Raw genomic sequence first — 27,538 nt, 5'->3', positions numbered from 1 at the left:
TCCTGCATAGACACCAGGTCGGCATCCTGGGGCAGTCGGCCGAGTTGCACTGTTCCTGCTTGGGGTACTGCGTCAGTTTGACCTGCTCTAGCCTGTCGGCGAGTAATCGCGGTTACGTTATGGTGTGGCGTCTCGGGAAGCCATGACGGCTGGAATTCCCAAAGGGGGCCGTCTACGGCTCCCGCTTTGGCGAGGCCATCTGCCTCATCGTTACCGACTTTGTCAGGTCCTGGGACTTGAGAATGTCCCTTCACCTTCTTCCAGTAGACGCACATTCCCTGTTCGGTTACGAGTCGATCGCATGCTAGGAAGAGTTCGGAGTGTTTCACTCCCTTGCCCCTTGCGTTTTTCATGTCCTTCACCTTCCACGAGGGAAAGTGTGAGACAAAGCTATGCCTGGCATAATTTGAATCAGAGCAGAGGACTAACCGCTTGAGGTTCTCACGGGCAGCTTGTTGCAGGACGATGAGCACGGCTGCTACCTCCGCATATTGGCTAGTCTTAGCCCCGAGTCGGTGTTGGTATTTCCCTTGTATAGGGCCGTTCGCCCATACGATACCGACACCGGCTTGGACTTTGCGTTCATGATGGAATGAGCATCCATCTATGTAAGCGGTGGGGAGGTCTTTGCAGACGTTCTCGTCATAGTAGTGGTGGTCGGAGGGGAGAGCAGGTACGGTTGTTAGTTCGGTTTGATCCAGACTATTCTCGCAGTCGCAATGCTGGCATTCCGCCAGCCCTCGGCCAAGCACCATCTTGTGGTTCTGGGCGTACTTCACCTCGACGTCGTAGCCCTGTAATGCCATCATCCAAGCTGCGATGCGACTGTTCGAAACTCTTCCCTCTCTCAGCCTCTGGCTGTTCAAGAACGAGACCGGTTGATGATTGGTCTCTATCACCACCTTCTGGCCACCAATGTAACTGCGAAAGTGTTCAACGGCCCAGACCATGGCCAGCAGGGCTTTTTCGCAGTCTGAAAATTTCAACTCCACAGCACTGAGGGGCCGACTGGCGTATGCTACGACACGGCGATCTTTGTCATGCTGCTGTGACAGTGCAGTGCTCAGGCAGTGGGTGGAGAAACTAGCCTCCAAGAAGAACGGTTTGTCTTTGTCGGGATACGCGAGGCAGGGAGCGGAGCAGAGCTTCTGCTTCATGCTCTTGAACGCGAGTTCTTGAGGGTCACTCCACTGGAAGGGTTTATCCTTCCAGAGGAGCTCGGTGAGCGGTCGTGCTATCTCCGCGTAGTCCTCGATGAACTGTTGGGAGTAGTTGCAGACCCCTAAGAAGCTCCTGAGTTCGGGTACGTTGGATGGGGCTTTGATGTCTTGGATAGCCCGCACCCTCCCCGACTGGGGTTCAATGCCATCTGGCCCAACACACAGTCCAACGTATTCGACTTTGGTGCGACACCACTGCCCTTTGGTGACAGAGAGCTTCGCTCCTGCTCTGGACAGCTGAGACAGAACATGGCGTATCTCTTTGAGGTGTGCATCAAAAGTCTGTGACCTAATGAGGATGTCATCGACATAGATCAAGTTGCCACGAGCTGCGGCATCGCTCATTGCCTTATGCAAGAAGATGTTGAATTCAGCGGGGGAGTTCGCGTAGCCGAACGGACATCGGTTGAAAGTTAGCTGGCGGTTCCCAAAGGAAAAGGCCAGCTTGTGTTGGTCAGCTGGATCCATGCGCATGGTCCAGAATCCACTCGCCACGTCGGCGGTGGAGAAGAACTTTGCACCCTTCACCTTGGCAAGTTCTTGATCCAGCTGGATCATGGGCCATCTTGACAAGGGCACTTGCTTGTTCAGCTGCCTATAGTCAATGGTGAGACGCCACTTGCCGTTCGGTTTCAACACCGGCCACAAGGGGGAGTTGTAAGTCGAGTTACACTCACGAATGATCTGCTTTTCCAGCAGAGTGTCCAGTGTTTCTTGTATTGAGTCGTATGCGGCTAACGGGATTTTGTATTGCTGCACGAACGTCGGTGGAGCATTCGGATCTGTTGGGATTCGGACGGTGTGGATGTCCGTGACTCCGCAGTCATTGGAATCTCGCGCCCAGATCGCCTTGAAGTCGTAGAACAGTTCACGGAGCTGTCGTCTCTGGGCGTCCGTGGTCAGGCTGTCAGCTTTCACCAGCTGTTGTTGAACTTCTCGTTCGAAGCCTGGGTACGGTTCACCTAGAGCTGAATCGACGACCTCAGTTGCAGGGGTGTCATTGCTCAATTGCGTGGCAAGAGCGTACACCAGCATGTGTTTCGGGGTGTCAGTTTTGGTCATGACTATGCGCTCGTCGCGAAGCATGTTGTGAGGTTCGACGCGGATCATGTGGAAAGGAAGAGTGATCCAGGGAGGTTCCACTGGATCGGAATGAGTGTCCGGCGTTGGCAGCTCACCGATGACTGGAATGGTGAGTTCAAAGTCATGGAATGCCTGGTCTATCAGAAGGCCTAAAGGCCGACGGGCGGGGATCGTGATGGCGTCCCGCGTGGAGTTTTGAACCAGGAGGTAAGCAGAACGATGACTCACTTCAAGCAGCGGAGTCCCACACACGGCTAAATCGAGCTCCATGAAGAATCTGAGAGGCTGGAAGAATGCCTGGGAGCTACGAAACTGTTGGTCTTTCATGATGACCAGCTTAAGAGGGGAACCAGCAGTCCTAGCGGGAATGACCATGTCAAATTCGCTAGCGACATGGCAGGCTTGGGGAATCATTTGTCCTGACCGCATTTGTTCCGGGTCAGCTTGGAACGGGTGCTTAGCAGCATCGGCTTGGGTCCAGATGACCCGGTTGACTAGGTCCAGTTGGGCTCCCAGTCTGACCAAGATGTCTGCCCCGATGACCAGTGAGTCAGGAAGTCCGGGGACGACACTCAAGAAATGAAGGAATTCTCTCTGACCGATGGCGAGCGACACGGCGCAGACGCCCGTGGCTTTGGTGGGGCTCTGTGGTTGTTCGGCTGACAGTAGCCGGTGGCTCTTCTGCACAAAGACAGGGGAAGGAGTGCTCTGACGCACTATGTCAAACCACGTTTGGCTGATGGCTGACTTCTCTGACCAAAGCGCTAACCTGACGCCTGGTGCCGTGATGCCGTTGACAGTAATGTTGCCAGATATCCAGGGGTAGTACCTGGTTGGGGCAGATTCGCCAAGAAAGCAAAGGAAAGACGGGTGGCCATCAAGCGCGTTGCGGTTGAGAAGAGTGTCGGTTGAGTTTGGTGCGTCTTGACTCGGCTCAGGGTGGAGCGGAGTGGTCTCGAGGTTCTCGGGGACCTGCCCTGACTCAGCTATCGGTGGAGTAGCCTCCACGCTAACTTCATCGCAACAGGCTCGATCGTGACGACGAGGATCTGGGGTCTGTGGGGACGCGACCTGGGCCCACAGTTGCCCACGACGACAGTCAATGAGGGGCGCTAGCCTATCTAGTAGGTCTTGGCCAATGAGGAACGGTTCTACCCCAACAGAGCAGATGTAAGTGGGGTGAGTGATGGACATGCCCTGGAAGGTGAGTTCTAACCATGCAATGGTTGTTACTGGGGCTTGATTCTGGGTGAAGCTAACCAAGTTGGCGTCACAACGTTCGGTTCTGATGGGTCTACCTTGCGTGCGCCGCGCATCAGAAACCTCTGCGAAGACTTTGGAACACATCAGGGTGATTTCCGACCCGGTATCCAAGAGAGCTTGGAGGGAAACGTTGCCTTCTACCACTACTGGGGTATAGATACGCTTGGCGTTGCCTTTCCTAACCAAATCTCCAAGAAACTGCGTCAGGGGTGCATCCTGCGGGTCAGGCTTCACTACCGGGGGGGTGGTTTCAACTCATCGCTGCCTATTGGGCAGGGGTCCTTTCCCCACCCCACAAGGTAGACACGCGGTGGTGGTGGGGATGGGTCCCGGCCTAGTCATGCTGACGGTTCGTCCCTGTCCTTGCTCGGCTTACCCTTCCTGTTCTTATTGCTCAGCAGTTGTTTAACCCGTGCTAATTCAGCCCTCAGTTCTGCCATCCCAAGCGGCTCTTGGTTGGCTTGTTTAGCGGTAGCTAGCTTAGGGCTCCGCTCCCTTCGAGAGGAGTTGCGATGGGGCCTTGACTGTCCGCTATTCTGAGATTTAGGGCCGTGACTGCCAGGTTTGCGGTTACCTTGCCCTTTGGCGTTGGGGCCCTGTTCCCCCTTGGCTCCAGCTTGTCGAACTTTCCAGTTACCTTTGGGTTGACTTGACGTCTGGTGGCCGGGGTTTGGGTTCACCCAAGGGGGCCCGCGGTTTGGGGCTTCACCCCCTTCTAAGCCTAAGGACTGACCTTCCTGCTCATATAGGCTGAGGACTCTGGGATCGTCCTCGTGGCGGTCTGTGGGTCGGACGAACGTCTCCCACATTAGTTGTGCGGTGCGACGCATTTCTCTCATAGTATGGGGGCGCTGGTGACACGCGAGTGTTACTTGGTTACGGATGCACGGGTGAAGGTTATGGAGGAAGAGGGACTTGAAGTTGTGATCTTCCTCTAGCCCGGGCTCGCTTCTGCCCTGAAAGTACGCTGCGCGGAGCCGACGGTAGTACTCGCGAGGGTGTTCGCTTCGTTTCTGTCTGATCAGAATAGCACCCATCGTCGCAGCAGTCTCATCCTCGTACAACGAGTATTCCTCTTTCAAGTACTTACGTATTTTCTTGTAGTTGTCGAGGACTGACTGCGGTAGGGTCTCAACAAATGCTCGTACGCCACTACCTAAAGTTTTCCAGACTAGTCTGGCCTTTTCATGCGACGTAGCCTCTGGCAGGTCCAGGAAGCTACGCTCGATTTCCCGGAAATAATCATTAACGCTTCGGTGTCTATGATTTTCCGGCTCAAAACGCTCTATGTCTTTCGCAAGGACGTCGATTTGGCGGATCCTAGTTTTGCGTTCTGCGACGAGGCGTTTTGATTTTGACCCGTAGGGGTCCTCACTGTCTTCGCTATTTGAGCTGCTCTCATATCGCCTATGTCTGCGTTTCGGCTTGTAGGCGGCCTCTCCGTCAGAGGAGTCTGAGGGTACGTAGCGCGGCGTTTTCTGCGGGCTAGAGGCTGCAGCGATATTGAAGCGCGAGGGGGTGTAGTGGGGAGTAAAGTAAAAACTCCCAGCGCCACGAGGTGGCGATCGCGCGGCTTTCACGCGAGTTGAGCTTGAGTGCGGTGTCTGATCTACCGTTCTAAGCTCAGGTTCTTCCTCCTCCAGAGTGGAACTCTGTTCTTGGGAGGGTTTGGTCGATCCCTCATCTGAGCGACGTGCTTGCGTCACTTCTTCTCTGAGGTATTCTATTTCGCGCTTTAGTTCATCTTGTGTGGCTCTCAGGCCCACGAGGCTACTCTCCGCGCTTTCTGCTCTCCTTTGAGCTTCGGCCAGTTGTCGTTTTAGTGTTCTTTTCTCTTGTTCGAGGGTCATACACACCTGTTCCATTTCCTTATAGTAGATCATGAACAATTTGGGTAGCCCTTCTGGGAGAGTCATAGTACGCTCCTTAAGTTCCCTAACGGCTATGTGTATTTCATCAAAGTGAGCCTTTTGGTCCAGATCACAGAAGTAATTTCTCCTGTCCTCCGGGACTTGGCCTAAATCGCCTACAACGTCGAAGAGAGAGAGGAGGGGCCCTTCTGACTCCCTTGATGGGGAACGCGACATTTTGTTCGAAATGTATTAATTAACTTAAAGGAAATTAATACTAGGTGTTGATTAGGTTAGAATTTAATTTAATCCAAGTTGCTAAATAATTGATGTGGTTTCTTAGCTACTTTGTTTTCACTAATGTTTCACTTGTATTAATTAGCTCAATTAATAATATTAGTTAACAATAATGATTATTATTAATAATATTAATTAAGTACTTGGATTAGATATTACTCTAATGTACTAATCAATTAAACCAGTTTATCAGCTAACTGTGGTTGGCAGCTGAATTTCAGTTCTGTGATTAACACACTGTTAATGATTCACCATTAAAGTCATCTGTGTTATACCTTGGCAGTTGATTTTGGGTATACAGCAGTTTACAAGTTATTGTTGAGAAATTCACAAGGTCATTAAACTATTCCTCACACGGGGCACCACTTTAATGTAGGTTGAATTGGGATTAATTAAATTATAAATTATGTAATAATTGATAATTAAATTAATCAATTTATAAATAAAGATCAGTCTCATAAAATCTTAAATTATTAATCTTAATACTCACCGTGAATGGTTACATTCAAGATTAATGGTAGCTCTGTATTAGATGGGAAACCCAGTTGTATACAAAAGCTAAATTCTGAAGGAAAAAGGAGTTCTAAATAGTTGACCTTGTGAATAAACAACAGGAACAAGTAAAATGCAATTCAATTTTATTAGCTTTTATTTGTCTACTACTCACTAATAATAATCTCAAAATACATTCAATGTCGGCAAAGGTAATAACAAGACAAACAATGGAACAATTACACCTGGACTATAAATTTGAGGGAAAGAGAGAGAGAGAAAGAGATAGAAGGAAAAAGAAAAGAATCCCTTGTGTGTGCGTGTGTGTAGGTGTGTGTGTGTGAGGCTAGGGCAAGCCGATGCGTGCGTGTGTGTGTGTGTATCTGTGGGCAGATGCTAACGACTAGCCACTCTGGCAATGCTTAAACAAAATGGCGGTCAGTGCCTAGGTGTCGTATCACAGGTAACTCAATGAGGGAGGTATCAAAATGGCGTCGGGAAAAATGGCGCCTGCAGGCCTAGTCGAGAACACAAGCCTACGAGCTAGCGTATCACCCTGAGGTAGCTAGCAATAAGTTGCTAAGGAGAATCTGACCACGTTACAGCTGGATCCAAACACTGTACTTAACAACAATTTCCAACAGACTATCTAGGCAAAGAACTCAACACGAGAGAGAGAGAGAGAGAGTGTATATATGTGTGTGTAATAGGTGTTGGATGGAGAGGACTAGGCCTTGTAGCGGTCTAGCCTCGGAGCTTAAAATAACAAACTTGTCGCTGCGCTGCTAATCAGATAGGGAAGCTAGCAATGGAGTTAAGGAAAGATATCATGCAAGATACCCTGTCTAACAAGTTCAAAGAAAAAAACAGAACCAAAACAAACAATAAAAAAACAAACAAACACCTTCCATGTCTGAGTGGGTATGCTAAACAGCTCAAAGCTTAAACATGACCCTAACAACCATCTGAATAAGCTACAAATTAAAAATTTGCCCAAGTGCCTACTCAATGCGATGGAAGTTCGTTCTCCGATGTCCGCGCTGAGGAGAGGAGGTTAGCGGCACGTTGCGTCCAACCGCGGCTAACGAAGCAGGGAGATGGAGGCCTAGCTGGCCCACGGTGCTTCGGGAGAAACCTCCGGTGATGCGTCGACAAGGAAAAGGCTGAGAGGAGCGAAGCTGTCCGCAAATGCCTCTTAGCGTGGAAAACTACTTAACTGTAGTTAAACTTTGCAAAGGTTTAGAATCAAAACCACTATATCGCTGAAACTTAGCGGGTCATTCAAAAGTTCGGCCGAAACTAATTTGAACAGGCTGTTCTCAGACAATAGCGGTTAGTCTCAACACTGTAGGCGAGCGTGCCAACAGTCCGTCCGACCACTCCAGTAGCCAGAACACGAGAGGACGAATCGAGGCGCTCTCGATACAGTTAAAGCAGTTCCACTTTACGTCACATCCGGGTGGAGCGCGCAAGGAATTGTGGGATCGTTATAGGGGGCGCTGGCGAGTTACCAACAATTCTATGTGCAATATCATTGTAGCCCACCTGCTGAGGGCTATACCAGGCAGTATAGATATAACTCTGAGAGGGCCTATGACCCAGGTTGGCATTATGGTTCTCGACCACTTGAGCCATTGTACTCACCTCCGCACCATAGCTCTCAGCGCCAGCCATCCTACTCACCTCGGCGTCATAGCTCTGGGCATCACCAGCCATCCTACTCACCTCAGTGTCAAAGCCCTCGCTCATCTCGATGCTCCCCACCACCGCATCCTGTAGAGACAGAGCTTTTCTATCGAGGTCCAAAGGCAAAGATCCCTGACTTCCACTGTGAAGATCCACGTGAGTTCAATAGGCTCAAAGTTGCTCTAGACAACCTCCTTCCCCTAGATGCAACGGAGCAATTTAAATTTCACATTTTAATGGATCACCTGAAGCTGGAGGATGCTTTGCTAGTTGCTGATTTTTACAGTAATAGCCGTTACCCCTACTCTGATACAATGGATGCTCTGACTGAGTTATATGGGCAACCACATCAACTTGCACTTCAGCGTATCTCAAAGCTAATGGAGGAGCCAAATGTCAAGATGGGCGACACCAAGGCGTTCAAGCGATTTGCGCTCAAAGAGCGAGCATTAGTAGGTATGTTAGACCAGCTTGACCATGCTGGGGATACAGAGCTATGATGTGGATCTCATGTTTCCTGTATATTAGGGAAGTTGCCTTATGATTTAAGAGCGAACTTCAGGAGGTTTGTGGATCCCAAGAGGACTCCCATTCCCACTCTACTTGACCTGGCAAAATGGCTGGAATATGAAGTGAAGATTCAAGTGGATAATTTACAGTCAACTGTTGAGCCTAGTAAGGAATGTCAGGGCCCCAAGGAGCAACGCAAAGACCGCAAGTCACAGCCTAAGCCCATGACCATTCTTCACAGCACAGAGCAGGACAGTTCCCTGTCTGAACCACAGTTGAGTAGTTCAGACCAGCTTAAGGAAAAGCCAAAGAAATTCTGTCCCTTCTGTAACACCACAAGGCACTATCTGAACCAGTGTGCCAACTTCCAAATCCTTACTAAGGAACAAGTTGAGAAGTGGATCCGGTGCAATCAGAGGTGCTGGAAGTGCGGGCGTGAACATTTAAGTGCAGAGTGTACTCTTAAGGCTAAGTGCAAGAAATGTGATAAGTGGCATTTAGAGATCCTTCATGAAGTGAATGTGGGGAGTAATAGTAAGACGACTACTTCTGTGAAGAACACGATTGGGTTAACGGGGAATTTCAAACCAACTAGCTCTACTGCTCAAACCCTCTATGTGGACAGACCTGCTGGCAGTAGTAAGGTGCTACTGAAGATGAGCCGAGTCATCTTAAGGAATGGTGACAACTCATTAGACACATATGCACTGCTAGATGATGGCTCTGAGCGTACCATTTTGCTGGGTGAGGCAGCACAGCAACTTGGTCTTCGAGGTACACCTGAAGAAGTGTCTTTACGTACAGTATGCCAAGAGATGCACGTCATCAAGGGAGCCACAGTGTCGTTCTCGGTGTCACCTGCTCACCAACCTGGGAAGATGTTCCTCATTCAAAGGGCATTTACAGCTAAAGAGCTCGGTTTGACATCTCATACTTGCCCAATTGCTGCACTCAAGAAGTCATATCGGCACCTGAAGAATGTGCATCTACAGCCCATTGACTGTGCGCAGCCCTTACTCCTTATAGGATCAGACCATCCACATCTCATCATACCAATGGAGCCTGTGCATCTTGGTCCGCTGGGAGGGCCTGCCGCCATTAAGACCCAGCTGGGATGGTCACTCCAGGGGCCTTCTAAGCTTGTGAAGCATAGCCTCACCACTCAGCAATGCCTTCTAACATCCATCACCTCAAGCAACTCTGAGTTACTACAACACATCGAGAAGTTGTGGCAATTGGATACTTTGCCCTATTGTAGTGAGAAATTCATGACGCGCTCAAGGCAGGATGTAAAGGCCATCCAAATCCTCGAGGAGAAGACCATCAGAGTGGAGGTAGACAGAGTTTTGCGGTACGCCACACCGCTGTTGTGGAAAACTGATCTACCTCCGTTGGTTGCTCCAAAGGAAGCTGTGATGGCCCACCTGCATGGTACAGAGAAGAGGCTTGCTGCTGATCCAGACAAGGCTGCCACCTACAACCAAGAGATCAGCAAGCTAGTTGAGGCAGGCTATGTGAGCAAGATCCCACTGGAGGAAGCAACCAACAGTTCTGGGTGGTATATCCCCATCATATGGTCCACCATAATGGGAAGAACAGAATCGTCTTTAACTGCTCCTTCATTCATAGAGGTATCAGCTTGAACGATTATCTTCTCCCTGGACCTGTGCTGGGTGCCACTCTGCTTGGGGTTCTCCTCCGCTTCCAGGAACATGCCTTTGCAATCAGTTCTGATATAAAGGGCATGTTTCACCAAGTCCGCCTCCTCCCAGAGGACCAGCCACTGTTGAGGTTCCTGTGGAGAGAAATGCGAAGGAATGACCCCCCAGATGTCTACCAGTGGCAAGTTCTGCCATTTGGAACAACCCCAAGCCCCTGCTGTGTCACTTTTGCTCTCCAAAAGCATGTGGTGGACCACACTGAAGATGGAGACAAACTGCGCACATCAGTGGAGCAGTGTTTTTACGTAAACAACTGTCTACAGCAGGGGTGTCCAAACTGATCCATAAAGGGCCGTGTGGCTGCAGGTTTTCATTCCAGCCATGCAGCAGCACCCTGATTTGGCTTATTCAATCACCTGACACACCCACCCTTTAATCAAGGGTGGGTGTGGCTGCAAGTATTTGACTGTGTGAAGACAGTTCAGTTGATTGAATGAGCCAAGTCAGGTGTGCTGCTGCATGGCTGGAATGAAAACCTGCAGCCACACGGCCCTTTATGGATCAATTTGAACACCCCTGGTCTACAGAGTCTGCAGTCAGCTCATGAGGTTAGAGACCTTGTCGATAAACTGCGCCATCTCCTGGCCGAAGGTGGATTTGACCTGAGACAATGGAGCTGTAACTACTCAAGCATCATCAGCCATTTGCCCTCAGGGTTAGGGTAAGGGGATAAAAGCAAGGTTTGGCACCCCCTGCCATCCTCCTTTTTGGCTCTGGAGTCGGTTCTGAAGGTCCTACAGCGATGTTCCACCCCTCTATGGATTCAGCTGGACCAGGGCTATCCACTGATAACGGAAAGGTTACGCTGCGACATCGGGGGGCGGAGCCAGAGCCGAAAAAAGGGTTATTTTATTTTATTTTGGCGATATCTCCGGAAGGGAAGGTCGTAGAGACACGGGACCACTTCTGGCGTGTTCAGAGACCTCGAATTATGTGGGACGCCACCCACCCCTGAATCTCTACGACCTTCCGTTCCGGAGATATTCAACAAAAACCGTTTTCCCATAGACTTGCATGGAGTGAAAATTTTATTAAGTCCCACAGCCAGGAAAGTCCTCCTCCGAGAACTGGCTCAATGTCACTTCCGTGACAGATGTTGTTTTGCACGCGCCCCGTTCAGCCCCTCTAGGTCGACTGGACGTCTTGCCCTCATTTGCACGATCGTCCAGTGCGGAGGCCAGTTCTGCTTGGGCCTGGTCAAGGGTGGCTCTTTGAAGCTTTTTGCCATAATTGCAAGTAGCCCACCTAGTGGCCGTATCAAACAGAGGGTGCCAATTGCCCCTGATCTCACTCTTTAATTTCTCCAAGAGAGAGTCTATATTTTGTTTATAATGTTCTTCCAAAATCAAATTGGTGTTATAGAGCCAGTTCCTCGCATTACCCTCTAACAGTAATTGAGTGCGCTCAGAAGGAGAGGCCGGCTTTATGATCGTGCACAAGGTTTCAGTGAGCCTTTGTAAAGATGGCGGTTGGCGTGTGGGGCTCAAAGAGGTTGAAACCTTGCTTAAGTGATGAATCGAACGGATGAGGCTGTACATCGATTTGATTGGTGTATTGTTTTGTACAGTGATTGGTGTATTGTTTTGTGTGCTGTTTTTAGTAGGGGTTGTTGCTGCCCATCTCTCCTTAGTCCTTTGATTAGGGGTGTCTCGATTTTGAGTTCTGCCCCCAAAGACACTCCGTGAGTGGTTCCCTTTATCAGCTAAGACTGCAAACCTATTATCTGAATAATAAGGGTTACGACTCTTTTTCTGTTCCTTTTTGTTGAATTGGGGACTATATTCAATAATACATGGGTTATGGTACCATTGTGCTAAACCTCTAGAGGCATAAGGCCTCGACGGGACCTGCCCCATTGTACCACCGTCCACTCACTCGTATTGTGAAAAAGAAGACAGAAGAAGGGGGAAATAGAAGGAAATAAACTTTGTTTAAAACAAGGGGGGGAAAAGGGGGGGGCAAGCCAGTCACGATGTTTCGGTACAGTATGTACCTTCTTCGGGCGTTGGCTTGCTAGAGACAAAAATCAATAAATATAAATAAATAAATAAACAGTACGTTTTAAATATATTTGGGTTTGATGATATTTCGATGCAATTACACGGTTTGGCCACAAGATGTCAGTGAAAGACCACAATTTTTTTTGAATAGGTAGTGTTCTGTTTAGTCTAGAAATAGACTTTTGGAAGATAAATGCTGGATTTTGTTTAATCAAAAAAAAAAAAAAAATCCAGAGCTTCCTTCAGTCTAGAAATAGACTTTTGGAAGATAAATGCTGGATTTGGTTGAAAACAAAAAATCAGAATTCTCCTCAGTCTAGAAATAGACTTTTGGAAGATAAATGCTGGATTTTGCTTAAAACAAAACCAAAAAAAAAATAGAGCTTCCTTCAGTCTAGAAATAGATTTTTGGGAGATAAATGCTGCATAGCAGGAGAATCAATGCATGTGTGCCTGTGTTTGAGCCTGTGTTCTATTTATACTCTTAGGAAGGCCCCTCCCCTTCCTTGTTAGAGAATGACTAAGCAAATTCCATTTTCCATTGAGTTTGAATGGGCAAAAATTGGTTATAAAAACTAACTAAAATTATTAAATTTAATCATTTGAATACTTTTACATGTTTCTTAAATGCCATTAGCAATGTTCTATCGAATCTATTTTCAATTTTCCATATGTACCCTTACAGTTTTTTCCTTTTTCTTTTTGTATGGGAGTGAATGGGTTGCAGTTGACTTTAGAATTGTACCAAATATTTAAATAATTCCATTGGACATTTATGGTTTTTAACCCCAATCAGGACTTTCTTATGAATAGGTAATAACCACTTTCCCTTTATTTTCCTTTTTTGAGTGTTTATTGTTTTCCTTTTAAATTTTCTTTCACCTTTTAGACATACCAGTGATTTTCTCGGCCAAGTTCACGTGCCCATCAGGAGAAACATGGACAGGGGATACGTGCTGGCACCGCTTAACATCCAGACAGGATGCGGGAGGCACTGGCTGGTTAGGATTTCCACAAAGATCCACTCCTAGCCTAGGACAAGGCCATGTTGTGCACTGTCCATCCCGAGTCCCAGCCCCGATGCCCCACAGATGCCAGGTAAGTACTCCCATGTGTATTTGGATTATTATTCCAAGCCCCAGTTGGGGTTTATTGGGGTTAGGGTTAGGGCAAAAGACTTGATTTGTGGAACCATCCCCATTGCGGGGACTGTGGACTTGGATGCGATTCGATGTAAGTGGTCACAACAGATTACAACCATGGTTAGGGTAAATAAGGTAAATGTCTGCCCAGACCATTTGGTTTTTTGGCTCTAGCGTCCATTCGGAAGGTCCTAGAGTGATGTGCGACCCCTCCCTGGATTCAGCTGGCCCAGGGCTATCCGCTGATACCAAATGCGTTAGGGTTAGGGGAATAGACTCGATTTGTGGAACGCTCCCCATTGACGGGACTGCAGATTTGGACGCAAACCGATGTAAGTGGTCACAACAGATTGCAACCATTCATCGGTAATGGTAAGTTGGGTTAGGGTTAGGGTTTCCACAAAGATCCACGTCCTAGCCTAGGCCAGGGACGTGTTGTGCACGGTCCTTCCCGAGTCCCATCCCCGATGTCCCACAGATGCCAGGTAAGTACCACCATGTGTATTTGGATTATTATTCCGAGACCCCGTTGGGGTTCCTTGTGGTTGGGGTTAGGGTTAGGGTAAATAATGTAAATGTCTGCCCAGACGATATCAGACCATTTGGTTAGGGTTAGGGTTAGGGTTAGGTTAGGGTTAGGCAAATAGACTTGATTTGTGGAACCGGCCCCATTGCGGGGACTGTGGAGTTGGAATTTTTTCGTCGCGACCGGTCACGACAGACTGCGACCATTCATCGGTAATGGCAAGTTGGAATCCAAAAACACAGTTTGTGGAATTGGGATAGCTTAGCTTAGTCGGCTAGGCCGAGGGCATATTGGACTCTAGGTGGCGCTCTAACACTAGAGACTTGTTTTCTGGACTCCAGACTAGTTTTTTGGAACTTGCCCCAAACTCGATTCTGATTGGCTGCGGACCCCCCCGGGACCCTAGGCCACGCCCCCCAGACTTGATTTTTGGAATTGGGACTAGTTTTTTGGAACTTGCCCCAAACCTGATTCTGATTGGCTGGGACACGCCCCCCGACCCTAGGCCACGCCCCCCGGACTCGATTTTTGGAATTGGGACTAGTTTTTTGGAACTTGCCCCAAACTCGATTCTGATTGGCTGGGACACGCCCCCCGACCCTAGGCCACGCCCCCCGGACTCGATTTTTGGAATTGGGACTGGTTTTTTGGAACTCGCCCCAAACTCGATTCTGATAGGCTGGGACACGCCCCCGGACCCTAGGCCACGCCCCCCAGACCCGACATCCGGATCCGAGACCGCTTTTTTGAAATATCGCTCGAAACTCGATTCCGATACGACGGGACGTGCCCCCGGACCCCGGGCGACTCCCCCGAATCGTTTTTTTGGGAAACCGGGAACGAGTTCCAAAAAACTAGTCCGAGTTCCAAAAATCAAGTCCGACCGTCTCGCCCCTAAAACGGGGTCGAACCGTAACAAACGCGGTATCGGTAGATAGCCCCGAGCGAGACGAATCGGGGGATACTCGTCCGACCTCCGTACGACCTTCCTGTCCGGAACGGCGGCCCGAAACGTCCTAGGCCGAAGGCCCGTAAAAACAGTTTGAAAAGAGGATGCGTGGGGCTCAGGGTAACCGTATTTAACGGATTTTTGAAAAAAAAAAATCGGCCTCGTCGCCAGACCCTACGTCCAAGGCCTAATACCCTTACTCGACACCGTGGGCCTAAAATCATCCAAAATGATTTGGGATGAAATGAAACCCTTTTATTTTTATTTTCCCCCACTCCCAGGGCTTATATGGGATGCTGAAACACAATATCCCATCAGAAATGACTTTTCTGACTTTCAAGTGGGTGAAACGGCCAAGTCCCACTTGCCAAAAAAACTTCCCAGGGGAAGGTGTTAGGAGCACGTTTCAGCCCATTTGGAGGCGTTTGGCACATATTTTGGAGACATGATTTTTTTAAAAATGTTTTTGTGAAAGGTTAGGCCTCGTTCCGGGTATAGGATACAGTAAATAGGCCTAATTCAAGGAAACGAAGTCTATTTCCCTAACCCGCTAACCCTCACTCCTTCACTTCAGAGCGAGCCCTTTTGCAGGCTGAAAGTTGTATGTCTACAAAAAAGGATGCGTGGGGCTCAGGGCAACCGTATTTAATGGATTTTTGAAAAAAAAATAATAAGAAGAATAAGAATAATAATAACTAGACAATTCCCCTGTGGGAAATCGCGAGAGTGATGCAGCGCGCTTAGCCAGGCCCTGTGAGGAGACCCCAGAAAATCACACCAAGATTCCCTGTGGAACTGAAGTCGAGAGGCAGAGTATTATCGCTTGTGTTTTGCCTCCATCTGCTGCCGAGATCTCACGTATCTCCAAAGAAGCCCATATAAATGAATGGGGAAAAAGGGGTCGTGCAACGTAATAGCGCACGGAGTCCGATCGAGCCGCACGGGTCGATGTCAGAAATTATTTTTCAAGTGGGGGAAACGGCTCTGGAAATCACTCGGTTAGGACTTTGGACTCGATTTCCGGAACGAGTCCTAACCCGACCCCATCGCTTAGACTTGCAGGTTGGAATTTCGATTTCGTCCGATCGCGGCCCGCCTTTTCGGCCTAGGGCCTCGCGCCCCCGTCGGTAGATAGCCCCGAGCGAGACGAAACGGGGGATGCTCGTCCGACGTCCGTACGACCTTCCCGTCCGGAACGGCGGCCCGAAACGCACTAGGCCGAAGGCCTCGTAAAAATAGTCGGAAATATTCACAAAAAAATCAGGAAGAGGTGCCGTCGACCCGGAATCGAGTCTACCCCCCCTAAATCGAGGGCGCCGAGCGCGCCTGACTCGGAACCGAGTCTCTAGCGCCTTCCCGTCCCGAGATACGCCCGAAGGTGAAAGGTCGGAAAAAAAGTGTAAAAATATTCGTGAAAAATTACCCGAACGTCCCGGCGGCTTCAAAATCGTCGCGCGCCCTAAATCGGGGTCCCCGATCGTGGCCGACACGTCCGCGAAGCCGTAGGACCTTTAGTTTCAGAGTTATTCGAAAACAAACCCTAACCCATTCGTTTCAAAATTCAATTCAAAATCATTCCAAAAAAGGCCCATAACTCGGTCCACGAAAGACACCCGAGAAAACTTTTACCGTAGGGCCGCACAGACCCGGCTCTCTACCGATACCCAAAGGCGCAAAACCCAGGCCCAAAAAAATCGACCGTTTTTGGAGGGAAAATGAAATTCCAACCGGCAATGTCTAAGCAATGAGTTAGGTTAGGATTCGTTCCGGAAATGAAGTCTATTTCCCTAACCCGCTAACACTGATTCCTTCACTTCAGAGTGAGCCCTTTTGCAGGCTGACAGTTGTATGTGTACAAAGAGGATGCGTGGGGCTCAGGGTAACCGTATTTAACGGATTTTTGAAAAAAAAAATCGGCCTCGTCGCCAGACCCTACGTCCAAGGCCTAATACCCTTACTCGACACCGTGGGCCTAAAATCATCCAAAATTTTTTATTTTTTTTCCCCCCACTCCCAGGGCTTATATGGGATGCTGAAACACAATAGCCCATCAGAAATGACTTTTCTGACTTTCAAGTGGGTGAAATGGCTCTGGAAATCACTCGGTTAGGACTTTGGACTCGATTTCCGGAACGAGTCCTAACCCGACCCCATCGCTTAGACTTGCCGGTTGGAATTTTGATTTCGTCCGATCACGGACCGCCTTTTCGGGCTAGGGCCTCGCGCCCCCATCGGTAGATAGCCCCGAGCGAGACGGAACGGGGGATACTCGTCCGACGTCCGTACGACCTTCCCGTCCGGAACGGCGGCCCGAAACGCACTAGGCCGAAGGCCTCGTAAAAATAGTCAGAAATATTCACAAAAAAATCAGGAAGAGGTGCCATCGACCTGGAATCTGGTCTACCCCCCCTAAATCGAGGGCGCCGAGCGCGCCTGACTCGGAACCGAGTGTCTAGCACCTTCCTGTCCCGAGATACGCCCAAAGCTCACAGGTCAGAAAAAAAGTGTAAAAATATTCGTGAAAAATTACCCGAATGTCCCCGCGGTTTCAGATTCGTCCCACCCCCTAACTCGGGGTCCCCGATCGTGGCCGAGGTGTCCGCGAAGCCGTAGGACCTTTAGTTTCAGAGTTATTCAAAAACAAACACTAACCCGTTCATTTCAATGGAAGGCCGGTAGTGAAAACCTCCCAAGTCCCACTTGCCAAAGAACTTCCCAGGGGAAGGTGTTAGGAGCATGTTTCAGCCCATTTGGAGTCTACCTATTTTGGATACATGATTTTTTTTTTTAATGTTTTTGAACGGTTAGGCCTCGTTCCGGGTATAGGATACTGTCAATAGGCCTAATTCCGGTATTGAAGTCCAATGTCCTAACCTGGTCCAAACTCAATTTTGACGTGCTGGAACACGCCCTAGGACCCTAAGCCACGCCGCCAAGGTGTTTTTTTGGAAAATCCAGTCTGGGTCTTGTCAAAGAAAAGCTCTTAGAAGAAGCTCTCTGCTGCTACTGCACCGCCCCACCCACACAGAAGCTCTCTGCTGCTAATGCCCTTCCCCCCACACTTCTTTTCACAACAACAACAACAACAGAGATGTAAGTCAAACACAGGGTCTGTCAAGTGTATGTGAGCATCAGGGTTTCCCACACTTGAAAGGGAAGGACTCGGACACAGCATTCCACTCGTCTTGTATTTTATTGGTTTTCAGTGGAACTGACGTTATAGTAGAATTGTGGTAGTAGTGGGTTTTCCCAGAACAAAAGGTAGAACCAGAATCAGAAGTAGAAGGTTAAAAACCTTTAAACATACAAACATAAAATAAATGTATGAATAAATGCCTGTTTTTCTACAACAAAGCATGTATGAATAAATGCTTGTTTTTCTATAACAAAACCCAAGTTAATTAGGCAACAATATATAAATATTTATGTATAAGGTAAATTAAGTATATTTTAACAATTTGTAATCATTCAGGTAATATGTTGCTGAACAAATATAACTGAACGGAAAACCAGTTGTAAAGTAAGAACCATTTTAACCATTAGCCCTTTCACAGGCAGTTTGTTCACTTTAACTGAAGATATTTTACTACACGCCACTGAGAAAGAAAGTTTAAACCAATCACACGTAAGGAACAAACATTTCTCATGCCCACGGATTACTGCGAGCGCAGCGTTTGCATATAAAAAAGTTCAGTGGGTTTACCGGTAGCCTTTTTTGTCCTTTTTTCCCTGATGTGCTGTAAAGTTTGCGTTAGTAGCGAATTCTCTTTGCAACTGCAACATGATTTTTAAAAAATGTATTTGAAAGGTTAGGCCTCGTTCCGGGAATAGGATACTGTCAATAGGCCTAATTCCGGAAATGAAGTCTATTTCCCTAACCCGCTAACCCTGACTCCTTCACTTCAGAGCAAGCCCTTTTGCAGGCTGAAAGTTGTATGTGTACAAAGAGGATGCGTGGGGCTCAGGGTAACCATATTTAACGGATTTTTGAAAAAAAAAAAAAACGGCCTCGTCGCCAGACCCTACGTCCAAGGCCTAATACCCTTACTCGACACCGTGGGCCTAAAATCATCCAAAATTTTTTATTTTTTTTCCCCCCACTCCCAGGGCTTATATGGGATGGTGAAACACAATAGCCCATCAGAAATGACTTTTCTGACTTTCAAGTGGGGGAAATGACTCTGGAAATCACTCGGTTAGGACTTTGGACTTGATTTCCGGAACGAGTCCTAACCCGACCCCATCGCTTAGACTTGCCGGTTGGAATTTTGATTTCGTCCAATCACGGCCCGCCTTTTCGGGCTAGGGCCTCGCGCCCCTATCGGTAGATAGCCCTAAGCGAGACGATACGGGGGATACTCGTCTGACGTCCGTACGACCTTCCTGTCCGGAACGGCGGCCCGAAACGCACTCGGCCAAAGGCCTCGTAAAAATAGTTGGAAATATTCACAAAAAAATCAGGAAAAGGTGGTATTGACCCGGAATCGAGTCTACCCCCCCTAAATCGAGGGCACTGAGCGCGCCTGACTTTGAACCGAGTCTCTAGCACCTTCCTGTCCTGAGATACACCCAAAGGTCACAGGTCAGAAAAAAAGTGTAAAAATATTCGTGAAAAATAACCCGAATATCCCCGCTGCTTCAAAATCGTCACACACCCTAACTCGGGGTCCCCGATCGTGGCTGAGGTGTCCGCGAAGCCGTAGGTCCTTTAGTTTCAGAGTTATTCAAAAACAAACACTAACCCATTCATTTCAATGGAAGGCCAGTCGTGAAAACTTCCCAAGTCCCACTTGCCAAAGAACTTCCCGGGGGAAGATGTTAGGAGCACGTTTCAGCCCATTTGGAGTCTACCTATTTTGGATACATGATTTTATTTTAAAATGTTTTTGAACGGTTAGGCCTCGTTCCGGGTATAGGATACTGTCAATAGGCCTAATTCCGGAAATGAAGTCTATTTCCCTAACCCGCTAACCCTGACTCCTTCACTTCAGAGCCAGCCCTTTTGCAGGCTGAAAGGTGTATGTGTACAAAGAGGATGCGTGGGGCTCAGGGTAACCATATTTAATGGATTTTTGAAAAAAAAAAATCGGCCTCGTCGCCAGACCCTACGTCCAAGGCCTAATACCCTTACTCGACACCGTGGGCCTAAAATCATCCAATTTTTATTTTTATTTTTTCCCCACTCCCAGGGCTTATATGGGATGGTGAAACACAATAGCCCATCAGAAATGACTTTTCTGACTTTCAAGTGGGGGAAATGACTCTGGAAATCACTCGGTTAGGACTTTGGACTTGATTTCCGGAACGAGTCCTAACCCGACCCCATTGCTTAGACTTGCCGGTTGGAATTTTGATTTCGTCCAATCACGGCCCGCCTTTTCGGGCTAGGGCCTCGCGCCCCTATCGGTAGATAGCCCTAAGCGAGACGAAACGGGGGATACTCGTCTGACGTCCGTACGACCTTCCTGTCCGGAACGGCGGCCCGAAACGCACTCGGCAAAAGGCCTCGTAAAAATTGTTGGAAATATTCACAAAAAAATCAGGAAAAGGTGCTATTGACCCAGAATCAAGTCTACCCCCCCTAAATCGAGGGCGCCGAGCGCGCCTGACTCGGAACCGAGTCTCTAGCACCTTCCTGTCCTGAGATACACCCAAAGGTCACAGGTCAGAAAAAAAGTGTAAAAATATTCGTGAAAAATTACCCGAATGTCCCCGCGGCTTCAAAATCGTCGCACACACTAAGTCGTGGTCCCCGATCGTGGCCGACGCATCCGCGAAGCCGTAGGACCTTTAGTTTCAGAGTTATTCAAAAACAAACCCTAACCCATTCATTTCAATGGAAGGCCGGTAGTGAAAATTTGCCCAAGTCCCACTTGCCAAAAAACTTCCCAGGGGAAGGTGTTAGGAGCAGGTTTCAGCCCATTTGGAGTCTACCTATTTTGGAGACATGATTTTTAAAAAAATGTTTTTGTGAAAGGTTAGGCCTCGTTCCGGGTATAGGATACTGTCAATAGGCCTAATTCCGGAAATCAAGTCTATTTCCCTAACCCGCTAACCCTACCTATTTTGGAGACATGATTTTTTTCCCAGAGAGGGGCCATTTGGCCTTTTTACCTAGAAAACCCACAAGAGGGCCAATTGGCCTCAAGTCCCCCCTCTGGACACTCATTTTGTTATGGAAATGTGGCTAATAGTGGCACACGGCTGGAGCCACTTGAACTTGTCGCAAGGGTTTGCTCCATCCAGGATCATTTCCAATGCCTGTTGAATCTCTGCATCTTCGTTCCTTGGAGAGGAGCTTCTTTCACCACAAAATTCTTGAGGGAACTGAAGCGATAGTCCATGTGCACTGAGGTATTTATCCATCAAACAATTGTCTGGTTGCAGTCACATGAGTCGTTATGACTCGTCTTGACTTGAGTTGAAAGCTTTAATGTCCTTAAAAAAGGCAATTTGTCTTACAGCACAGCAGAGTGACAAAAAACACATACAATAAAAAAACCCATCACAAAATAAATAGCAAAACGTGTAAATAAATACAGACCACTGGTCAGAGGCATCAATCAATGCTAGAAATGTTAAAAGGAATCATTTGTACATTAACACAAGTATGAGTGTAGTATGTATCTCCCATATCTTGTTCAATTGATTAATTGCCATGGGGATAAATGTTATGGTCACATGGGACAGTCACATGTTCACATTTTAGAATAGAATGTGTTTTTATTCCTCATTCTCACAGAAGCAGCCAACATGACTTCACCACTGAAGTGTGAAGTGTGTGAAGGGTGACCCCCTCCCCCCACACACTGCCACTAACAGCCTCATTACCATAACAAAAGGAGTGCATAAGGGAAAAGCGGTCGGGCCAAACGGCCCCTATGTGGGTCTTCTAGGTAGACAGAAAAATGCTGGGACTTGTAGTGTTAAATGTTTTTGAAAGGTTAGGCCTCGTTCCAGGTATAGGATACTGTCAATAGGCCTAATTCCGGAAATGAAGTCTATTTTCCTAACCCGCTAACCCTAACTCCTTCACTTCAGAGCGAGCCCTATTGCAGGATGAAAGTTGTATGTGTACAAAAAAGGATGCATGGTGCTCAGGGTAACCATATTTAACGTATTTTTGAAAAAAAAAAATTGGCCTCGTTGCCAGACCCTACGGATGGGTCAAAGGCCTAATACCTTTACTCGACACCGTGGGCCTAAACTCATCCAAAAAAATATTTTTTTTCCCCCCACTCCCAGGGCTTATATGGGATGCTGAAACACAATAGCCCATCAGAAATGACTTTTCTGGCTTTCAAGTGGGTGAAATGGCTCTGGAAATCACTCGGTTAGGACTTTGGACTCGATTTCCGGAACGAGTCCTAACCCGACCCATTGCTTAGACAAAACCACATTGTGTTAACAACCCCAACGTGAACTCTACCTTGACGTGGTGTTGGGGCTTACGAGCCTAGGCTCAAACTAAAAGAGTTCAATATCAAATTTAAATGTCTCCAAAACAGGCACCGATACACTCCAAATGGCCTGAAACATGCTCCTAACAACTTTCCCCAGGAGGATTTAGGGCTGTGGGAGAACAAGCCCAAAGTGTCCCCATGACCTTCTGTTCCATGCTGTTCTATTAAAAGTGTGTTTTGAAATGTTTGATGTTATTGTATTTCTTTAAAGGTTTTTTGGCTTACTAAAGATATGGAAGTGCATTAAAGTTATTGAATTGCAATAAAATGTTTTCTTGGTGTCCAGGGTCCAGACATCATGTCACAACCCTACTTTGCTCCAGATATCAAGTCTGAATTCCAGATATCAAGTGTGAACCCTAGTGGGTTCAAGATATTAAGTCTGAATTCCAGATATCAAGTTCCAGACATCAAGTGACAACCCTAATTTGCCCCAGAGATCAAAAATATCAAAAATCAAGCCTCAATTCCAAAAATCAAGTCTCAATTCCAAAAATCGAGTCTCAATTCCAAAAATCAAGTCTCAATTCCAAAAATCAAGTCTCGGTTAGGAGTTTGAGACTTGACTTTTGGAATTGAGACTCGATTTTTGGAATTGAGACTCGATTTTTGGAATTGAGACTCGATTTTTGGAATTAACCCTAATCCTAGTGTAATAGCACTGGAATTTGATAGAGGAGCCCAGTCTGTACGACCCTGTGGTGAAAGTTTCCTCCAATGTCTTTCAGGGAGCGAGATATAAGGGTTTTTCCTGATGAAGTTGTCTGTTTTCCAAAGAAAAGAGTGTGGTGAAGTGTCTTATGGTCTGGTGGCACATGTCAGCACATCAGAATTGAGTTTGGAGCAAGTCCCAAAAAAGTAGTCTGGAACCCAGAAACCGAGTCGGGTGGGGTGTGCCTTAGGGCCAGGGTTGGTGCCCCAGCCTATCAGAGTTGAGTTTGGAGCAAGTTCCAAAAAACTAGTCACAATTCCAAAAATCCAGTCTGGAGGGTGTGGCTTTATTAAAGATATGGAAGTGCATTAAACTGTGGCTTTTTTAAAGATATGGAAGTGCATTAAAGTTATTGAATTGCAATAAAATGCTTTTTTGGTGTCCAGTTCCAGATATCAAGTCCCAACCCTAATTTGTTCCAGACATCAAGTCTGAATTCCAGATATCAAGTGTGAAACCTAATGGGTTCAAGGTATTAAGTCTGAATTCCAGATATCAAGTTCCAGACATCAAGTCCCAACCCTAATTTGCCCCAGAGATCAAAAATAACAAAAATCAAGCCTCAATTCCAAAAATCAAGTTTCAATTCCAAAAATCAAGTCTCAATTCCAAAAATCAAGTCTCAATTCCAAAAATCAAGTCTCAATTCCAAAAATCGAGTCTCAATTCCAAAAATCAAGTCTCGGTTAGGATTAGGGTTAGGAGTTTTAGACTTGATTTTTGGAATTGAGACTCGATTTTTGGAATTGAGACTTGATATTTGGAATTGAGACTTGATTTTTGGAATTGAGACTCGATTTTTGGAATTGAGACTTGATTTTTGGAATTAACCCTAATCCTAGTGTAATAGCACTGGAATTTGATAGAGGAGCCCAGTCTGCACGACCCTGTGGTGAAAGTTTCCTCCAATGTCTTTCAGGGAGCGAGATATAAGGGTTTTTCCTGATGAAGTTGTCTGTTTTCCAAAGAAAAGAGTGTGGTGAAGTGTCTTATGGTCTGGTGGCACATGTCAGCACATCAGAATTGAGGTTGGAGCAAGTTCCAAAAAAGTAGTCTGGAACCCAGAAACCGAGTTGGGTGGGCTGTGGCTTAGGGCCAGGGTTGGTGCCCCAGCCTATCAGAATTGAGTTTTGAGCAAGTTCCAAAAAAGTAGTCTGAAGTCCAAAAATCCAGTCAGGAGGGTGTGGCTTCATTAAAGATATGGAAGTGCATTAAATTGTGGCTTTATTAAAGACATGGAAGTGCATTAAAGTTATTGAATTGCAATAAAATGCTTTTTTGGTGTCCAGTTCCAGATATCAAGTCCCAACCCTAATTTGTTCCAGATATCAAGTCTGAATTCCAGATATCAAGTGTGAAACCTAATGGGTTCAAGGTATTAAGTCTGAATTCCAGATATCAAGTTCCAGACATCAAGTCACAACCCTACTTTGCCCCAGAGATCAAAAATAACAAAAATCAAGCCTCAATTCCAAAAATCAAGTCTCAATTCCAAAAATCGAGTCTCAATTCCAAAAATCAAGTCTCAATTCCAAATATCAAGTCTCGGTTAGGAGTTTGAGACTTGATTTTTGGAATTGAGACTTGATTTTTGGAATTGAGACTCGATTTTTGGAATTGAGACTCGATTTTTGGAATTAACCCTAATCCTAGTGTAATAGCACTGGAATTTGATAGAGGAGCCCAGTCTGTACGACCCTGTGGTGAAAGTTTCCTCCAATGTCTTTCAGGGAGCGAGATATAAGGGTTTTTCCTGATGAAGTTGTCTGTTTTCCAAAGAAAAGAGTGTGGTGAAGTGTCTTATGGTCTGGTGGCACATGTCAGCACATCAGAATTGAGTTTGGAGCAAGTCCCAAAAAAGTAGTCTGGAACCCAGAAACCGAGTCGGGTGGGCTGTGGCTTAGGGCCAGGGTTGGTGCCCCAGCCTATCAGAATTGAGTTTTGAGCAAGTTCCAAAAAAGTAGTCTGAAGTCCAAAAATCCAGTCTGGAGGGTGTGGCTTCATTAAAGATATGGAAGTGCATTAAATTGTGGCTTTATTAAAGACATGGAAGTGCATTAAAGTTATTGAATTGCAATAAAATGCTTTTTTGGTGTCCAGTTCCAGATATCAAGTCCCAACCCTAATTTGTTCCAGATATCAAGTCTGAATTCCAGATATTAAGTGTGAAACCTAATGGGTTCAAGGTATTAAGTCTGAATTCCAGATATCAAGTTCCAGACATCAAGTCACAACCCTACTTTGCCCCAGAGATCAAAAATAACAAAAATCAAGCCTCAATTCCAAAAATCGAGTCTCAATTCCAAAAATCGAGTCTCAATTCCAAAAATCAAGTCTCAATTCCAAATATCAAGTCTCGGTTAGGAGTTTGAGACTTGATTTTTGGAATTGAGACTTGATTTTTGGAATTGAGACTCGATTTTTGGAATTGAGACTCGATTTTTGGAATTAACCCTAATCCTAGTGTAATAGCACTGGAATTTGATAGAGGAGCCCAGTCTGTACGACCCTGTGGTGAAAGTTTCCTCCAATGTCTTTCAGGGAGCGAGATATAAGGGTTTTTCCTGATGAAGTTGTCTGTTTTCCAAAGAAAAGAGTGTGGTGAAGTGTCTTATGGTCTGGTGGCACATGTCAGCACATCAGAATTGAGGTTGGAGCAAGTCCCAAAAAAGTAGTCTGGAAACCAGAAACCGAGTCGGGTGGGCTGTGGCTTAGGGCCAGGGTTGGTGCCCCAGCCTATCAGAATTGAGTTTTGAGCAAGTTCCAAAAAAGTAGTCTGAAGTCCAAAAATCCAGTCAGGATGGTGTGGCTTCATTAAAGATATTGAAGTGCATTAAATTGTGGCTTTATTAAAGACATGGAAGTGCATTAAAGTTATTGAATTGCAATAAAATGCTTTTTTGGTGTCCAGTTCCAGATATCAAGTCCCAACCCTAATTTGTTCCAGATATCAAGTCTGAATTCCAGATATCAAGTGTGAAACCTAATGGGTTCAAGGTATTAAGTCTGAATTCCAGATATCAAGTTCCAGACATCAAGTCACAACCCTACTTTGCCCCAGAGATCAAAAATAACAAAAATCAAGCCTCAATTCCAAAAATCAAGTCTCAATTCCAAAAATCGAGTCTCAATTCCAAAAATCAAGTCTCAATTCCAAAAATCGAGTCTCAATTCCAAAAATCAAGTCTCAATTCCAAATATCAAGTCTCGGTTAGGAGTTTGAGACTTGATTTTTGGAATTGAGACTTGATTTTTGGAATTGAGACTCGATTTTTGGAATTGAGACTCGATTTTTGGAATTAACCCTAATCCTAGTGTAATAGCACTGGAATTTGATAGAGGAGCCCAGTCTGTACGACCCTGTGGTGAAAGTTTCCTCCAATGTCTTTCAGGGAGCGAGATATAAGGGTTTTTCCTGATGAAGTTGTCTGTTTTCCAAAGAAAAGAGTGTGGTGAAGTGTCTTATGGTCTGGTGGCACATGTCAGCACATCAGAATTGAGTTTGGAGCAAGTCCCAAAAAAGTAGTCTGGAACCCAGAAACCGAGTCGGGTGGGCTGTGGCTTAGGGCCAGGGTTGGTGCCCCAGCCTATCAGAATTGAGTTTTGAGCAAGTTCCAAAAAAGTAGTCTGAAGTCCAAAAATCCAGTCTGGAGGGTGTGGCTTCATTAAAGATATGGAAGTGCATTAAATTGTGGCTTTATTAAAGACATGGAAGTGCATTAAAGTTATTGAATTGCAATAAAATGCTTTTTTGGTGTCCAGTTCCAGATATCAAGTCCCAACCCTAATTTGTTCCAGATATCAAGTCTGAATTCCAGATATCAAGTGTGAAACCTAATGGGTTCAAGGTATTAAGTCTGAATTCCAGATATCAAGTTCCAGACATCAAGTCACAACCCTACTTTGCCCCAGAGATCAAAAATAACAAAAATCAAGCCTCAATTCCAAAAATCGAGTCTCAATTCCAAAAATCGAGTCTCAATTCCAAAAATCAAGTCTCAATTCCAAATATCAAGTCTCGGTTAGGAGTTTGAGACTTGATTTTTGGAATTGAGACTTGATTTTTGGAATTGAGACTCGATTTTTGGAATTGAGACTTGATTTTTGGAATTAACCCTAATCCTAGTGTAATAGCACTGGAATTTGATAGAGGAGCCCAGTCTGTACGACCCTGTGGTGAAAGTTTCCTCCAATGTCTTTCAGGGAGCGAGATATAACGGTTTTTCCTGATGAAGTTGTCTGTTTTCCAAAGAAAAGATTGTGGTGAAGTGTCTTATGGTCTGGTGGCACATGTCAGCACATCAGAATTGAGTTTGGAGCAAGTCCCAAAAAAGTAGTCTGGAACCCAGAAACCGAGTCGGGTGGGCTGTGGCTTACGGCCAGGGTTGGTGCCCCAGCCTATCAGAATTGAGTTTTGAGCAAGTTCCAAAAAAGTAGTCTGAAGTCCAAAAATCCAGTCTGGAGGGTGTGGCTTCATTAAAGATATGGAAGTGCATTAAATTGTGGCTTTATTAAAGACATGGAAGTGCATTAAAGTTATTGAATTGCAATAAAATGCTTTCTTGGTGTCCAGTTCCAGATATCAAGTCCCAACCCTAATTTGTTCCACATATCAAGTCTGAAT

Source organism: Neoarius graeffei, chromosome 13 (assembly GCF_027579695.1).
Source record: "Neoarius graeffei isolate fNeoGra1 chromosome 13, fNeoGra1.pri, whole genome shotgun sequence".
Taxonomy (NCBI): domain Eukaryota; kingdom Metazoa; phylum Chordata; class Actinopteri; order Siluriformes; family Ariidae; genus Neoarius; species Neoarius graeffei.
The sequence above is the reverse complement of the archived record's forward strand: the minus strand, read 5'-3'. Positions refer to the sequence as shown.